The following is a 19,139-nucleotide window of genomic DNA, read 5'->3' as shown; positions in this document are numbered from 1 at the left end:
TGTGAAATGGTGGTAATTCATCAAGTAGAGATGATGAAACAAGAGGAAGCGGTAAGAGTGGAAGAAGTGAAAATCAAATGTATCTTAATGGCTGAAGTAGCGAAAAGAGAACAGAAAAGTGAAACAAGTGGAAATTAAACACGAATGAAACAAAAAGATGAAATGATAAAAAAAAAAAATATATATGAAATTATAAGCGAAACAGCAAATAAGATGGAATTGTAAGTGAAATAAAGCAAACATTAAATAAGCAAAACAAAGCAAAAAAAAAACAAAAAACGAAATGTTATCTGAAACAATGTACGAAAAGAAAAAAATAGATAGGTAAAAAAATATCCTTAGTTTCTACAATATGCCAGCAACTGTAGTAGTAAGAACATAGTATTAAAAACAAAAAGCTTTCTACTTTCCGAATTACATAAGTGAACCAGCTCTGGCAGTGAAGGAGTCGAGTAGGAGAAGCCTGTACAAAAAACACCTCCACACTCCCTCCCGCCTCACATATTCACAGAACTTTACAAACTCAACAAATTCATCGAAAGGAGAGTTTTCATGAAGTTCACAAAGTATCATACAAACAGGGGAACAAACTATGAATCCAGTAAAAATAATAAGATTTTCAAACACATTTGCTGGGCAGAACAAAGTTTTCTTCACTGTAGGTCTTTCCTGGTAAGCCTGAATGGACCAATAGGGATAGTTAGCCTCTCTCTCTCTCTCTCTCTCTCTCTCTCTCTCTCTCTCTCTCTCTCTCTCTCTCTCTATGCCCATAGAGTCATAGTCATCAATATGCATATTATTTTTCTGCTTCTTTTTCCTTTTCTGGATTGCTTCCCTTTTCTGCATTGCGTTCCTCTTTTCCCGGTCATACTCACTACACACTTCTATCCAGCAACACAATACCAGTGTTCCTAACATTGCATGGCGCTCACCATCCTCAGTATTGCCATGAAGCTTCAGTGTATCCTTGTATGTATTGCATTCAATTCACTACCCTCCCTTTCCTTGGACTTAATTCCAAAGCACACACACTTTTGCATTTTCAGTTTACGCAACAGTTCCGACTTTTACACCTACGAGTATTAAGAGTTTACATGAACTATGATTCTGATTCCCTGTTGGCGGAGAGAATTTGCCAGTAACACCATTGGTCGACCTTTCAAATGAGAGTTGAGATTGTTTGCTCACCCAGTAAGAAAGAGATGTAGAAGCCATTGAGAGGCCCAGAAAGCTTAAGTCTAACAATGGGCTGTTTGTCTACCTATCCACACACAATAGTTTTCTCTCATAATGATAAATATAATAAAGTGTTTAAAGTGAGACTGGTACGTGCCTGTTGAAGGGAGACAAATAATGACAGAGTGAGTCTCATGAAGCCTCGTCAAGCACCCATACTCTACCATTACATGCCAGCACGCGGTCCTCTCACACCAGGATATGAATGTATACAAATTTATGATATCCTGTTCACGTATCGCCTTTCGTATCAACTTGCATTCACTTGTATCCACATAATACAATCCATACATAACCCATTCACGATATTACCCTTTTTCATGAAGTACTGCCACATTTTTTCTTCAATGGACATCATATTAAAGGTAAAGGCAGAGCCACTATTGCCTTTCCAGTTCCCATGCCATCGCAGCTCTGACCTGGACTGAGGGCTGGAGTGGTCCCAAGACGACCGACATGCACCCCCGACGCTCAGTCTGCCTCGCTCTGTTCCTCAGTCTGCCTCGGTTTCGCCTCCTCGCTCCGATATTCGGCTTTTAGTTTAATCCCTACGGAAGCTTTTACTGCCAGTCCATCCTTTAACCCTCTGCTCACCTGTGTGTGTGTGTGTGTGTGTGTGTGTGTGTGTGTGTGGCGATTCTCATCCTTTTCGAGCTTTATATACTGCTTTCCTTCTTCCCCGTGTGTGTGTGTGTGTGTGTGTGTGTGTTACATATAAATTGCCACATGTAGGTCTTCTGATTTCAAACAGCAACCACTTTGTTCTAATCTTCCTTACCTACTTCAAAGAAATATACTTCAATAAATATATTCCTTCCAAACACACACAAACATTAAATACTATAAAAAAAATTAACTTAAATCGGATGCACAGATAACCATTCTTCGATTTAGCTAACCCTATTCTCTCTATCAGTAATGCCAGTATCCTCTCGCACTCTTCTTCTCATCCAGAGTTCCCAACAGCAACATCATCAGTATATAATCCTTCTTTACATAAAAAGATGAAAAAAGTTGCCTGAGTCTTGAAACAATCCTCTTACAACTTGCACCCACTTCTCTCTCTCTCTCTCTCTCTCTCTCATTGTGTAAGCCTTCAGCATAAGCCTTCTAACACATTTTTCGTCCTCCATTCCTCTTAATTCCAATGTTGAATGTGGGTCAGTCTTTTGATCAAGTGATTTTTATTTCATCAAATATGAGGTAAGGTACTTTTTTATGATACCACGCATGGAAACCAATTTGTTTTTCTCAACATAATTCCTAACCTTTTTACGTAGTTCTCAAATGTTAAACCTCTTTTTACGTCATTATACGTATCAAAACCTTTCTTTACATTGCAAGAATCAAATCCCTTTTATTTCACCACCAAATATGAGATCGAAAAGAGATAAACAAATTTATGTATAAGGATGATAAGTGTAAGTAAACAAATTTATGTATAAGGATGATAAGTGTAAGTAAGTAAGTATGTTTCGAACAGGGACTACCACGTGTAAGACTAATGACCTGTTGCAAGTTCCATTATCTTCTTGTGTTCTTATAAGAGACCGATAAACGTTTCATATCTTCCACCCCCAAGAATCAAATCCCGATCCATTTTACCACATTAAGACATGAAACACTATTTCACCACACTTGGAATTATTTTTCATTTTTTTTTATTTCATCACTTGGAAATATTATTTTTTTATTTCACCACACTTGGAATCAGAACAACGTTTTACCTCACCACGTACATTATCAGTAACTCACCAAACAGTATATTCCGCCCTCCAACCCCGACGATTCCGCCACTCACTTAGCTGTCCAGTATCTGTCACATTCGGGAGCTCCACGCACACTTATTTCTTAATCGTAACGACTACTGTAGTCTCGCAAGTTTAAACCTTCTTCAACTTATTCATATACTCCCTAAAGTCTTTCAGAACTTCATAACTTAATTTTCTCCTCCATTCCGCGTATTTGCATGTGTGTATACGCGTCTGGGCTCTCTCTCTCTCTCTCTCTCTCTCTCTCTCTCTCTCTCTCGAGAGAGAGAGAGAGAGAGAGAGAGAGAGAGAAAGAGAGAGAGAGACACACACACACAGTAATAACCTTACCCACTACTTGGCAGGCGGAGATTCGCCCCCAGCTGTTACCGTCTCCCGTGAACATGTGTTGCATGGCATGTGAAAGTTTTCACCCTTAAATCATTGATCTGCCTACATCCCTTATTTTGGAACGCTTTGTTGTCTCAAGTTTTTAAAGGCCACACAGTTCATTAGTCTGGTTCTCAAGGATATTTTCACACGAGAATAACTATTTCTAGAATATAGGTACAAATACAATAACTAAACACATTTTCCTTGTATGTTATTTCTGTACTTTATATTTTTGGTCAGTTACAACGTTAAACATTCTACAAGTCTGCTGGAAAATATACGTGATATTAATTACTGTCTTAAGTATTTCTTACATCAAACAATGCATTAAAACAAATACACAAATCCTCCGAAATATTATACTAAACATTCTATCGTATTATACGGTAAACCATCAAGCCGCAGTGTCCCAGAATTAATAGGAAAATCCATGTATTATTCTTGACATGAAACAACGCAATATGAAAAAAAATAAATAAATAACGCTTCCTAATATCATACTAAGCATTGTATCCTATTATACTGTATGTCATCAAGCACCAATGTCACATAATTAATAGGAAAATTCGGGATGGAAACAAATAAAAAAGCTTCGTAAATACTCGTATCATACTACCATCGCATCGTATTATACTCGTACCTACGCCTTCAGCCAGAGTGTCGCAGCATTACTGGAAAACGCTGCCGAGAAAAGTTTAGCAGCAGCGTAAGTCAGCGTGGAAGGGAAGCTTTTATCTCGGCCTCTCGCAGGGACACTCCAAGGCCAGCCACTTCACTGCGGGACCTCAACATTTTCCCGGGCCTCTCTTGTAAGGTTCTGGCCCCGCACTGGATGGAGCTCCCAGCCGCCTACCCCGCCTCACAAAACATTCACTCCGCTTCTTACAGTTGAATATCTGATCAATATTTCTTATTTATTTATTTATTTATTTATTATTATTATTTATTTATTTTTTGTGATTCTTTATCTGTCTTTTTCAATGACTCGTCAATTTTAATCCGATTCATTGTGTTTAGCCTTTTTTTTTTTTTTGTGGCCTTGCAAGATTTCAATGGGTGTTTACAATTGAAGCCCTTATTGATCAAAAGTTTTTTTTATTCTTTAAGTATTTGTTTAGTAATATGAAAATTTCAAGGCTCATCTTGCACTTGAATATCCGTCTTTGAAAAGTAGTATTTATTTATTTATTTTCATTCGATATCGTTTCAGCATTTCAGTTCGGTTCCTACTGTCCGTTTTCCTCTCTCCGTTTTTTTTTTCTTTTTCTTTATATTTCCTTTATCCTTTTTTCCTTTTCTTTTTATCTCGCTTGCAAACCCCGCCGCTCAAGAAGACGTACGAGTTTGCAGGAAATGAGGCGCAAGTTGAAGATGAAGACATCGCGGCTGCTATTCAGGAAGACAGGCACGGCAGGTCATGATGTGATGAGCGGAGGCTAAGGAAAGCACGCGAGGGGGTGAGGTGGCAATGTCAAGGTAGGAGGAGGAGGAGGAGCAGGAGGAGGAGGAGGAGTTCAGGAAGACAGGCACGGCAGGTCATGATGTGATGATCGGAGGCTGAGGAAAGCACGCGAGGGGGTGAGGTGGCAATGTCAAGGTAGGAGGAGGAGGAGGAGGAGGAGGAGGAGTTCAGGAAGACAGGCACGGCAGGTCATGATGTGATGATCGGAGGCTGAGGAAAGCACTCGAGGGGGTGAGGTGGCAATGTCAAGGTAGGAGGAGGAGGAGGAGGAGGAGGAGGAGGAGGAGGAGGAGGTGGTGGTGGTGGTATTCCTAGAAAGAAATCCAGAATTGACTTAAAACACAATAAGAACAATAAGAACAAAGTAAATACACAAAAAAAAAATTATTAGGAGCTTAAAAACGTGGAAGTCAATTCATACATGATATAAACCATACCTTGAAAAAAATATATGAAAGTAATTGGAGAGAGGAAGCAATCAACGCTGATTAAATAATTCACATGATTCAGGCTGGGTCTGACGTTAAAAAATAGTCAGTCATGGAAGCAATCACTTAGCTTTTGTAAAATGGTATATCTCTGAAGCATCTCGTAAATAAAGAGTAAACCACAAATTAAGGTAAAAAAATTATCCTTTTAGGGCGAAATAAGAGAGAACTAAATATCAAGTAATCATTTTGATCTCACTGTAACAGAAATCAGGGACTTGGAGGCGTCAGACGTCACCAAGTCGGTCATTAGTGGAGGTAGGCAGTCCCGTGACAGGCGGCGGACGCTGCTACTCACCGCCACGTTGAGTGAAGTCAGGGTGAGATATTGGAGGTTTTAGACGACATTTCGTTTGTGGGATAGGATTTTTTTCGGCTGGTGAAGAAAATCGTTTTATATTATACACCGACCCGCGTGAACACACACACACACACACACACACACACACACACACACACACACACACACACACACACGGTAAAAGTTTGTTGCTGTTTGATTCACTTACATTCACTTGAAATCACCTTGTACAAGCTTCCTACACCTTTCTTCACTTACATTCACTTGAAATCACCTTGTACAAGCTTTCTACACCTTTCTTCCTCTATCATAATGTGGCTAATTTTCCTCCAGTACTATACTAAGTGTCAAGTACCGTACTTTAACGAAACAGCGTAATAAAGAAACTAAAAGTCTGTTGCTGCAATATGTTTACTTGGATCCGTCTTGTTAGTTAGTGACCACTACAGGCTACCAACACGTTTCTTTTCTATTGTAATGTGGATAGTGTTCCTCCAAACGACCTACGTAAGAACCTAAGCGTGTTACCGTTTAATATCCACTCGAATCCACATAAATTTCTTTAGCCACTGATCGCTACCTTCACCTTCATGGCTTAAATGGCTAATCCTGTACCTTAAGCACTTAGTAAACCAAGATTTCAAGCTCCTCGTCCCCCTTCCTCGGTAAGTCCTGGAAAATATTTTGTTCCCTATTCCTTCATCTTTCCCAAGCCTTGTACTCACTAAAGACAGGGAAACCAAAACATCTCACTAATTAACTTTATTTTTCAGCTTAATTCCCATTGTGTCATGTCGTACATAATGTTCAATTACGTAACAAGAAAAAAATACGTAATCAAGGATTTCGAAGGTACTTACTGTTGCCTCAGAGAGAGAGAGAGAGAGAGAGAGAGAGAGAGAGAGAGAGAGAGAGAGAGAGAGAGAGAGAGAGAGAGAGAGAGAGAGAGAGAGAGGTACAAAAATAACGACATTAAGGGTTCAAAGAGCGGAAGACCTGGACGGAAAAAGGAATCCTCGAGGGCAAAGATTCTACGAAGAGAAAGAAAGAAATAGTGAAACTCTAACTTTGGTCACGTAGACTGAAGGAGACGGGGGGAAGGACGAGTGGGAAATCAGATAAGTACGACCTCAAATCCTCCTTTTTTTTCCAGGGAGGCTCAGTGCCAGCAGCAGCAGCAGTAGCAGCAGCAGCGCGCAGGGTACTCTGCTGCTACACACGTAGGCGACACCACACACGAGGCAATTGCAGGAAGAGCGGGAAAGACAACACAAGAACTTCCATTTCTCGGACGGAATCTACCAGACGCCAGTATCCAGTGACAATGTACTGATTTCAATACTGTTAAATGAAGGGAGCATGTGAATATTTTTTTTTTTACCTTTCATGGTTATTTAGCGTGTCCAAAATCGCATTCAACGCACCCTACAACCCTGTGACAGATTGTACTGACCTTAAAACTGTCTAATGGATATGGTTATGTTATTTATCTAGGTAGGCATTTTTTTTTTTTTTTTTAACCATTTAGGTGATATTTGGTGCATCTTATCACAAAGCAGTGTGATAAGTTTATTTTGTTTCAACAGTCACCTCCAGACATATACTGACTAGGTATTAGGAGGTCTGGTTTTTTAATCTCTCTCTCTCTCTCTCTCTCTCTCTCTCTCTCTCTCTCTCTCTCTCTCTCTCTCTCTCTCTCTCTCTCTCTCCTGCAGGTGATGGTAAAAATTCTGTACAGTGCTTCTAGTGACGTGAATTGTTGCGTATCGCAGTGAGAGGGTTAAGTTTTTTTAATCCACTTTTGCTAACTGGTTTCTGTACAGATGCAAGAGTTAACCTAGTATTCGCAGTTTTTTTTTAATCTTTCTGCCGGAAAAGTCTGACACTCCCTGCCAACGACTGTATTTCCACCTGCCTATGATTTCAGACCTTTACAAAAAGAAAAGTTCCAAGACTTTTCACAATGTCATTTTGGACTTGTTTTTGAACGGTTTTCTTTAGTGACGGGGACCATCAGTGACACTTTTTTGTCGCATTGTGTTGCCCCTGGCCTGACCCCTTTTACAAATAAAAAAAAAAAAGATTTATCGTTTTCTTTTAATGCTGGATAAATCGTGAATATATGAGGGTGAAATTTTAAATGCGGCATTTTTTGAATAGGGAAGAATGTCCAGAAGTTCTCCAGTTAAAGGGAGGAAAGAGTCCAGATACTGGTTTACTCCTGCATGGCAGTGGGTGAGATGCAAAACAATTAAGGGAGAAAAATCTTTAATCGAAAGGCTTTTGAATTCACCGTGCTTGGTAAAGATTCAGTTTTTTTTTTTTTTTTTTTTACATAAATGGGAAGCTGTATCCTATACATGCTCAGCAAAGCCCCAGTATAGTCATCAACTGAAAGACGGAGAATAAAAAAAAAAAACGGTTGAAGGCGAGATGGTTGAATAATAATGAAGAGGGAATAGTTGTCTGAATGCTTGTGTCCAGTAGAAGGGACTCGATATTCAAGTTTTCGAGATCTTGAACAATACAAGGTCTGTCGTGCGCCATTCGAGAAATGGAGGGAGCTGAAGTTGGACGCTCTTAAATGGAATAAAACAGACCTGAATGATTCTGGGTAATTAAACACAAACACCATTAACATGAACCAATGACATGAACCCACTACCTCACAAACTAGTGTTATTTTTTAGTCCCCATGGTACGACTGTACATTAATTGTTGATCGATGACGTCTACACACTGACCGATGAGTTTATTGAAAGAAAAAGAGTGTTGCCTCTGGGAGACGTGGTGACCCAAGTGCTGCTCAGCGTTAGGACGACACGCGGCGCGGTCATAGGACGGCCGGCGACCGAGGCCATCCTGGGAAGAGTAATGGCCAGCTTCCGCACTGCCTGTCCCGCCATTTGTCCTCCTCTGAAGGATATTTCAACCACAGAACACATGAGTACTGTCTCCGCTAACAATACATTTACTCCTCCAATACTGGGACTTCACTCCTGTATTTTATTGTTACTTCACTGCTTCTATATTTTATTGTTATTATCAATCTATGCTATAATTAATATGGGATACTTGTTAACTTGCTCAAGAAGCCTAGAAAATTCATTCTTCCCTGCTTAGAGACAAAGTATTGCCTTAATGTGGCTTGAATTGTACAACAGGAAACCCGCTGCCTCAACGCAACACCGCCACCCACGACAGCAATATCAACAACACCAGGCACAAAAAGAGTTCCTCCCACCAAGCCTTGCAGAACAGCGGGATGAGGTGGTGCCTAAGCCTCCCTATTGATCTACGGCGACAGTTTCTAAAAGTTTTGTGCCCCGAGCGGCGAGCAGTGAGGGAGAGTCGGCCGCGGGGAGTCCTGGGCCTGCTTCCTTTGTGGCCTGTGAACCTCAGAGGGAAGTTACAGTAGGGGTGTCAAGTACCGCCCGCCGCCTCGCTATATTCTTTACTTGTATAAAGCTGCCGTGCTGTGGACAGACACGTCATTCTCGAGTATCTTACCTGGTTATTGACCCTTCAAGTACTTTGCTTATCTGCCCGAGTATTCAATATTTTTTTTCATTTATTTTGATTTCGTAATTAACTATTTACTCATTTGTTTACTTATCTACTTATTCATGCGTTCGTTTCATTAATTGTTTGACTATTTAGTTACTTTTAAATGTGGAAACTGGTCAAGAACACGAGAAGATGCAGAAGAGCATTTCAACTGCCATTAATAAAAAAGCTCGAAAAGTTTAAGTGTTGAATGGTCGCGGTTTTATCCTCAAAATCTACCTTCTGTGGATGAAAGAGAGAGAGAGAGAGAGAGAGAGAGAGAGAGAGAGAGAGAGAGAGAGAGAGAGAGAGAGAGAGAGAGAGAGCAGCAGACAAACACACCGTACACAAAAAGAAAGACAGACAGACAGTAAATACAGTCACACAGACACACGCCTTCAAAGTGAAGTATCAAAGCGCTCTCTCTCTCTCTCTCTCTCTCTCTCTCTCTCTCTCTCTCTCTCTCTCTCTCTCAATCTAAATCTAAATCTACCTGTATTTTCTTTCTTTTGTAGCGCAATTACTGGTTTCTTAAGGTTCGCTTTGTATCGCCTGACCAGGAGAGAGAGAGAGAGAGAGAGAGAGAGAGAGAGAGAGAGAGAGAGAGAGAGAGAGAGAGAGAGAGAGAGAGAGAGAGCACTTTTTACTATGCCAACAAAATTAAGTATATACGCTACACACACACACACACACACACACACACAGGCCATAGAGAACGCTACACATACACACACACACACACACACACACACAGGCCATAGAGAACAAGAACAGACGAGCGAGGGAGGCGAGCGAGGAACCATGAAACTAAAAAAGAAAAAATATAACTTTCTCCGCAGCAGAGAAAACACACACACACACACACACACACACACACACACAGAGAGAGCCATAGAAAGACATGATGCATATTTTTGAGAGAGAGACAGAGAGACAGACGAGACAAAAAAAAGCAGATAAACACGACAGATTTTCGGAATTAGAGAGAGACAAACTCAGACATACAGAAATAGACGGACAGAATCTTCATGTTTTGCAATACTGGGGTAGTGTATTTCATCAAGCATCTCGCCAAATCACCGGGAAGAGGAGGAAATTACTCTAATAAACCTACGAGAGAAATAACTTGCGTGGGGGAGGGAGAAAAAAGTGAAAAAAATAAAGCTGGAGAGAAAGAGCAGTTTTTCAGTTCAGAGGATCGACGTGGCGCAGCGGTAGAGAGAGAGAGAGAGAGAGAGAGAGAGAGAGAGAGAGAGAGAGAGAGAGAGAGAGAGAGAGAGAGAGAGAGAGAGAGAGAAACAGTAGAGAGGAAGAATAAATATAGAAGATGGAAGAAAGGGATGGAGAGAAAAACGTGGGTGGGAAGGGTGCCTGAGAAGGAGAGAGAGAGAGAGAGAGAGAGAGAGAGAGAGAGAGAGAGAGAGAGAGAGAGAGAGAGAGAGAGAGAGAAAGGGAAGAGAGAGAATAAAGAGGAGAGAGAAGGAGAGATGAATAAGGGAGGCGATAGAAGGAAAGGGTGAGGAGGGAAAAGTGGTTCGGGAAGGGCGCCTGAGGAAGAGGCGGGGAAATATTGCGAAGGGGAATGCGGGGAAAAAGAAAAGCATCTCAAACAGAAAGGAAAGAGAGGGGAGGAAAAGTGGAGGAAGAACAGGGAAGCGATCTGAGGGAGAGAGGGAGAGATGGTGCGCGGTGATACAGAAGCAGGGATGGGGTGATGGGGGTGATGTTGAGGCTGGGAGAGATAGGGAGAGGGAGGGGAGGGAGAGGGGAGACGAGGAAAGATGATGAGGTGTGTAGGGTACGAAGATAAGAGGGAATGTTTACATGATGGAAAGAGGTGTGTGTGTGCGTGTGTGTGTGTGTGTGTGTATACTCTTGTAATTTCAGATAAGGCATATATACCTGGGAACGGTCACACTTACTTCCATTCATAATCTCTGGAGTATTTCATAGCAATCAATAGCTAATGATGGAATAGTTCAAGGATTATACAACATTAATTCGTAACTTTTGACAAGGTGATGGGATCTGAGCGTCTAACTTTACATACGCGTACGCTTTCCTGTGATACAAAAAATTGAGGGTTCAGCGTTCAAAATGATAAGCATGATGACGAAATTTTCTTTTGAATGGTCAGTCTGCTGGAGACGAACCTTTCAAATACAATCCCTTCCCTTACACATTCACCAGGAAAAATACACAGTGCGAGGCTCGGTGCAGACCACCCGAACTGCGCTGCCTTTGTTCTTTTGTTTCTTTACCTCCGCGCTCCAGAACTGATGCCCACACAGCAGCACCAATACTAACTGGTCTGATTACCTCCGTGACTGATCTGATCAAATTCAATGTTAACGGCACGAGGAGGGGACGCACAGCTGGGCTCGGCCACATTACAGAGCTGATAACACAAGGAAATCTTGGGACGGTTCCCAGGACGTGTGTTCGAGTGTAACCTTTGTGTCTTTTCAAGCATACGAGTCTATGTGGCTTTTCAAGCATACGAGCATTCCAAAGGTAAAAACTCCATTTCATAGCTATGAAATTATGAAAAAATATACTATGACTCGTGATATTACAATATCTCTATATCTTGATTTCAGCAGGCGAAAATGTAGCTACATACCCGCCATTAACAACCTTATTACCGAGTCTGTTCATTCGCTCATCACTCATTCACTTATCACTCCACATTATCTAACAGGCGTTAAATTCCAAGACCCGCCACGTGCCTCGAGATCAGCAAAACCCGGGGATGCTAACACTGCAAAACCACACACAGCGAAGCATCGTAAAGTAGTAGAGTCTCGGGGCAGATGCTGAGTACAGCGTCTATTGCCAGCATGATGAAGGCAGCGAATGAAGCGTGAAATGCGTGAAGCGAAAGCGCGGCACGCGCCAGTACGGCTACACACAATAACGGAAGGTCTAGTCTGGCTGAGGAGGCGAGGCTGATATGGAGGAAATGCTGGCCTATGTTCAGAAACTCTCTGCTTTCCCACCATGACTATTTTCAAAGGCCACAGATGATTAACAGTATTCAAGAGTGTTTCTCCTGTTGATAATGTAGAAAATGTTACTCTGTCTCTAGAAGCATAAAAACACTCTTAAAAATCCTTTATATTCTGAAACTTTTTGTAATTAGGGAAGGTGTGGTGAAGGGTGTCAGAATATGGTCCATTACCGCCTCCGTCACAACGCCCGGGTCACTGCAGCCACCCAGGAAAGTATTACTCTGATAAATCTTATACGACTTCATGCTGCTGAGGACGAATTGTTCATTGCCACCCTGTTGCTGAGGCGTCTTGCGTTAGCGAGTCTTGTTCGTGGCACTAACACTGACAAACGTCTAACACCAGCAACATACTATAAAGAATATCAACAACCAACACTGATATCGCTAAGGAAGCTCTGACACGAATAGAATTATACACCTGAGCACATCATTAGAATATACAGCGCAGTGTGGCGTCCTTGTCTAGCCGAGGTGTCATTCGTTATCCTCATTATATATCTATTTATTATTTATTCTGCTCATGGCGTGTTGAAGAGAATAAGAACGATGCGACAAAACAACAGTCCCTGTAGAATACATGACACGTTCTAGAGCACATGAACACAATTGTCACTAGATCAGTAGGAGTTTTCATCCTTGTCCTTGAATTTATCTGGTCTTAATTTTCCTATAGATTCTGCATTAACATCTCAATAAGTAGCATTTAGAGAAATCAGTTGGCTTATCATCCCTGTTCTGGAATTTCCCCAAGTAATGTTCCCTATTCATTCTACCCGAAAAATCTGACAAGTGAAACCATCGTTGCTGGCTGGTTACAGTGGTGGTGATTGTTTTGGTTACCTTGTTAGTGGTGGTGGTGGTGGTTGTGATGGGGGTGTGTTGGTTACAGTAATGGTGGTAGGGTTGGTGATGGTGGAATTGAAGGTTACAATGGTGGTGGTGGTTGTTACAGCAGTGGTAATGGTGATGGTGATTATGCTGATAACGACCACCACGGCCATTATGATGACTGTCACGTCGTTCACACCACAATGGCAGCCACTCACGCACTCTCTCTCTCTCTCTCTCTCTCTCTCTCTCTCTCTCTCTCTGTCTCTCTCATATCAGTACAAGAATATAGGAAGTCAAGCATGACTGTCACTGCATCACGCTGTCCCCTCAACCCTTTCCTCCCATGCCCTCCTCCCTTACAAGTGCAATGATACACGCGACTAAACTATTGAACAATGGTAACGACCAACAATCATTGCCACTAAATACAATTGCAAATAACAGCTTCAAACTATCCGTGACACCACTGCACGATATTCATATGTACAGCATCACGGAAAACACAGTAGCGGGGATATAAGCTGCCGTGGGGAGCGGCAGGCTGTGGGGGGTGGGGGGAGGGGACTAGTATCAGTGACGTCACAAAGTCTACTTACCCTCAGTTATCATGTGAACACGTGTTATGAAATAAACAAACAAAACATGGTGACTGCACACCAAAGACAACAAACATGAATCAACAACTGTACCTCGCTCCTACTGCTGTCCGGCGTCGCCACGGAGTAAATCAGACAGGGAACACCAGGCCTCCAGCACCACACTCCCTGCTGCCAGCGCTCAGTACCCACGGCAAAGTCAGCTCCATGGAAGCTAGAGAGTCTAACGCTTCCTTTGCCTGCACTACTGCAAAGTACAATTAACGACCACTACACAAACTAATGACACCGGTGTTCAATTACTGAGGTGATTAACGCGCAATTCAGATATCCACGTGACCGCGCGGCGCCTCGTCCCTCGAGTGGTGACGCCAGCGTGGGACCTCCGCCTGGCCAATCTGGGACTCGGTTCGTTCTCGAGGTTCACTGCTTCGAGTCTTTCTCATACCTTTCTTTATTTCCGGTATCTGGTATGCCGGGATATGCCACTCAATTGCTGAATATTACACGGTATACAAAGGACGTATATGAGAGCATGAAAGGTCTACGAAAGGTTTATCTCAGCTCGGTTTCAAACATCTACGCTGACTTGAATCCATACCTCAAACGTCACATTGACAGATTCACCACCAAATTGTACTCCTGTAGTGTTCACGAGGTAAGTATGAGATTACACCTTATACAGAGAACATTTATCAGCATTGCAGGTTCAAGAAAGGCGAATTTTAGCTTGGTTTCAAACGGCAATCCATCCTGACCCGAGTCCTCAACTTTAGCATTACGCTGCCAGATTCACCACCAAACTGTATAAATGTACTATGTATGCAGTAAGGATAGGATTACACGTGTTTTCAATGGAGATATGATAGCATTACACGAATGTGAAAGATGTATATCAGCTTGGTTTCAAATGCCTACTTACGCTTACTCCAATACGTATGTGTGTTGTGTATGTGTGTTGAAGTGCCACGTGCCTGATCCACAACCAAAGTGTATTGTTGTAGTGTGTATGAAGCAAGGATGAGATTATACCTCATACAAAGAACATTCAACCGCATTGCAGGGTTAAGATTACACACTATTCAAAGGACATGATACATTATTGGACTACGGAAAGTAAATCTTACCAAACGGGATCCACCCTGACTCGAATCCCTAAGTTGAAGCGTCGCGTTGCCAGATTCACCAGTAGATATCAATTCAACGCAAATGGTGACCTCCCAACACTATAAAAGAGAACAGAGAATACATACTCTTATCTACTTCTAAGTCATCACGTATCACGAGTGTCCAAACAATGAATAGCGTACGAATTATTTGTTAGATGTTCATTTTCTTGAGGCAGCGGCGACTCGGCACATCTAATCATCCTACTGAAACACTTCTGCGCCGCACCACCTCCACCAATCAAAAGGCTCTACGTAGTTAAAGTTACACTCATTTTTGAGGGTGTTTTTATGGTGCTAGTGACACACTAACAAGATTTCCACATTATTAACAAGAAAACTTTTGAGAGAGAGAGAGAGAGAGAGAGAGAGAGAGAGAGAGAGATTTAACTTATTACGCATAAAGGCGTCAGTCCTGACCATATGCAGGGAACAAGCACATAACAAGTGCATAATTGTTTGAAAGACGTATACAATATATAATTCAAAAGAAGTTACAAACACTAAAGCAAACGGACGTCAGCATCCACCAAATTTAGAGAAGCGTGCGAGGATGTCGTCGAGGTTATCACCCATCAAGAGGTGGCGGCACACATCAGTGATTGGGACTCCATGGGGTAGCAGACTGTCCAGCTGAGGGCAGTGGAGAGAGTGGTGCTCCAAAGTGTTGTTATCAGGGGCACCTCAAAGGGGGCAGGAAGAGAAGTGCTGCACGTGTGGCAGTCCCGCAATCTCCCACACCGACCTGTTGGTAAGACGAAGCCTAGGTGACACCATATTCTGCCTCCTCACCAGAGAGAGAGAGAGAGAGAGAGAGAGAGAGAGAGAGGTTTACATAAAAGCGTAGCTGCATTATTCCCAAGCATTCCTCGTGGTGACGCCTCCTCGCTCGCCCAGCATAAGATTTTTGTAAGCCACAGACAGCTTATGGCGAGACCTTTTCATGGTAATTTGGGTTGGTAGGGGGAGCGCGCGATGGGCAAAGGCGAGGGGCGTAGGGAGGGAGGCATCTTTGAGATAAATATAAAGAGATGACACTCAGCGGGAATACGGCTCCTCCGCGCCACCTGGCAACCTCGCCTCCCCCTCGCCTCGGCTCGGGATAAAGATTTAACGCTAAACTTTCCCAGCACAATATAATGAGATGGAGAAATGAGCGCACACTAACCTGCCCGCCTGGCAGCCTGAGCCCGTGGTGTGTCTGTGTGTGTGTGTGTGCGTGTGCGTGTGAGAAAGAGAGAGAGACTGCGTTCACCACTCCCAAAAAGTATTCAGGCTAACAGCACTTGTCACCAAAGCTAGTAACACTCTCTCTCTCTCTCTCTCTCTCTCTCTCTCTCTCTCTCTCTCTCTCTCTCTCTCTCTCTCTCTCTCTCTCTCTCTCTCAACTATTATTAGAATCGTTAAGACAACCTTGAAAAACCTAATATTGTTCACTGGGGCTAAGGCACTAAAACATTTCAGAGTGCGCTTCATTTTGCGAAGGTTCACGTAAGTATTTTCATTTTCTAGACATCCTTCCTTCAGGGCAATCACACACAGAGACAGAGAAACACGTCTCTCTCTCTCTCTCTCTCTCTCTCTCTCTCTCTCTCTCTCTCTCTCTCTCTCTCTCTCTCTCTCTCCTTGTCCATAGAGTAAGGGATTGGCATCATGCACGAGACTCCTCCAGTTGTTTCTCTCCCTTGCGTCTTCCTCTGTGACTCCCATCCTTTGCAGTTCTACCTATATTCCATCCCTTCATCTCACTCTGTCTCCCCCTCGTAGAAGAGATAGGAAGGGAAGCATGGAAAAAGTGGATAGGAAAAGGAAGACTAAGAAAATATAAGGCTAAAAGTTAGTAGATGAACTGCTTAAAGGCCTCCAATCTTTACCTGTGATCCTCCAGTCATGAAAGATACACAGTGCAATGTTTCAATAATTCCACGCCTTGGTCCGCCTCCTCGCAGCAGCAAAGGTCACAGCCAGTAGTTAAGGGACGTTGAACTCATCTAATGAAGACACATGGGGGGCGAGGCGACCATTTCACGAGGGCTAATGAACGGTGAGTCAATAGTAGTGATAGTAGTGGTGCACGCGAGGGTTGGAGAGAGAGAGAGAGAGAGAGAGAGAGAGAGAGAGAGAGAGAGAGAGAGAGAGAGAGAGAGAGAGACTATATGAAGGCAAAAAATTATTGATGGGTATTCACTAATCCCGAAAATGGTGGTGGTGGTGGATGGGATGGTAGAAGAGGAAGAAGAGGAGGAGGAGGAGGAGGCGCGGAGAGAAGGAAAAAGGAAGAGAAGGGCAAAAAAAAAGCTACAACAACAACAACAACAACAACAACAACAACGCTTAGAAAGAGAAGGTAATTATAATAATAGTAGTGGTGGCAGTGGCGGTCTTCATGGTGATGGTAGTGGTGATGGTGGCGGTTTCATTCTTTCCAACCACTGAAGTACAAGACAAAAAACAGAAAAAAAAAAAAACTTCCTTCACCAGTGTAGTAAGATCTTTATCTCATCTTCCTCTCCTTCCATCTTCCCTGCACCAAAAAGTTAAATACCGTCTGAAACCACACACACACACATAAAAATAGCGCAAAGAATGTATGTAGTAAAAGCATTGAGTTACCAACGAAATAAAAAAAAACAATACCTTTCCTCATCAGTTTACGTAGTAAGATCTTTAACTCACCTTCATCTTCCTCCTCCTTTCCTGCATCAAAAAATTAAACACGGTCTGAAATCACACACCGAAATAACGCAAAGAATGCACGTAATAAAAGCAGTGAGTTACGAACTTCCATCTCATACCTGCAGACCTCAAAATAATCCTTAATTGCTCTCCTCGGCTAGAAGAGACAATCATTGAGTCAAAAGCTTGGCATCAGCATAAATCTACATGAAAAAGACAGCATTCTTTCCTCCTAATGTCACCGCCTCGCCCGCTGCTTAAAGGGATGCTCTTGTCCTGCACACACAGTGAAATCTCGTTGTGGGAACCAGGGACGCAGGGCTTTTCTTTGACCACGTTAAACCCTTTCACTTGGGTATGTAACTATTCACAACACTAAAAGCAATGTATGGAGCCTTTACAAACATCTACAAGAAAGAAAAAAAATATACAAAAAAGAGTAGATTTTGCTATTTCCAGCCAGCACAAAGCTTGCATGTGGCTGTAGAATAAGAAAAGTTGCATTTGGAGTGATAGTGATTAAAGAAAGATGTGCCAAATAGCAGGAAAATTATTAAGGCAAGGCTAGTTCAGGCTAAGATATGTATGTCTTGATCCATTCAATAGCTATATCAAACTTATAAATAGGAATATGTAGGTGTATATAGGTAGGTATCTTTTTATACACCAACTGTCAGTCGTATGTCTGGGGGCTTCTTACAGTTTCCATTATTTTTCTGTATTTTTAAAGGTTCAACTTACTCGTGATTATTGAATAGGTTATATTAGGTTGGCTTAGGTTAATATACAATGCTAAATAAGGTGATGAAAGAGAGAGAGAGAGAGAGAGAGAGAGAGAGAGAGAGAGAGAGAGAGAGAGAGAGAGAGAGAGAGAGAGAGAGAGAGAATGATTATGAAAAAAATACAATTCTAATTTTTGTGTGTTACTTTGAAATATCACCAGCATTTCTCCAACTAACACATTTTTATTATTTATAATTTGATTAATATTTTTTTATTTCGTTATCCACACTTAATTAGCCTGGAGTTTATATTTAGCGGTAATTAATTATCAGTATTTTTGTTCATATATTTATTTATTTCATAGTATTTTTTTGTGTTTGTATGTATGTGCGTGTGCATTTTTTACTTGGTACTCCATTCATTATTTGCATTTTTATTCATACAGTTGCAAATATCATTGAATTTTGTTTCGCGCGCGCGCGCATGTGTGTCTGTGCGTGTGTGTGTGTGTGTGTGTGTGTGTGTGTGTGTGTGGTTTGTATGAAAAAATATGTGCTATACACTTTAATTATTGCCATCCTAACAGTGCCCCATCATTATTGTTTATAGATTAGGTAGAGAGTGTCCAGCAACTAACCACAAGATGTACACAGACAAACACAATCCATCTCGTGAACAAGGAACTGTTATGAAATCCGCGAACACCTAGTAACTCACTACATCATGTTAAACTATCAATAAAACTATAAACATCTATGAAGACCGTAGTTTCCTAAAGAGCTTGTTTAACTATCACTAAATTCATGCAAACATCCTTGAGAACTCCAATATTTTCACAAAGCCCTACAAAACTATTACTAAAATCATGAAAACACCCTTGAAACCCCCAATAACTTCAGCTAGACCTTGTTAATGGTAAAGTTAATACGCTTACATCTTTAATCATTCAACAATATT

At 41.9% G+C, this 19,139-nt stretch overlaps 1 long non-coding RNA gene across 1 annotated transcript in view; it reads right to left on the bottom strand.

Moving 5' to 3' along the window:
• The window catches only part of LOC135096769 (uncharacterized), a 58,811-nt gene extending 44,731 nt beyond the window's left edge, over window positions 1–14,080 (bottom strand). The window contains exon 1 of the long non-coding RNA XR_010264995.1: window positions 13,711–14,080. This is a non-coding gene — a long non-coding RNA (uncharacterized LOC135096769). The remainder of the gene's footprint in view (window positions 1–13,710) is intronic.
• Between the last annotated feature and the right edge of the window lie 5,059 nt (window positions 14,081–19,139).

Source organism: Scylla paramamosain, unplaced genomic scaffold (assembly GCF_035594125.1).
Source record: "Scylla paramamosain isolate STU-SP2022 unplaced genomic scaffold, ASM3559412v1 Contig7, whole genome shotgun sequence".
Classification (NCBI taxonomy): Eukaryota; Metazoa; Arthropoda; class Malacostraca; order Decapoda; family Portunidae; genus Scylla; species Scylla paramamosain.
The sequence above is the reverse complement of the archived record's forward strand: the minus strand, read 5'-3'. Positions and strand labels throughout refer to the sequence as shown.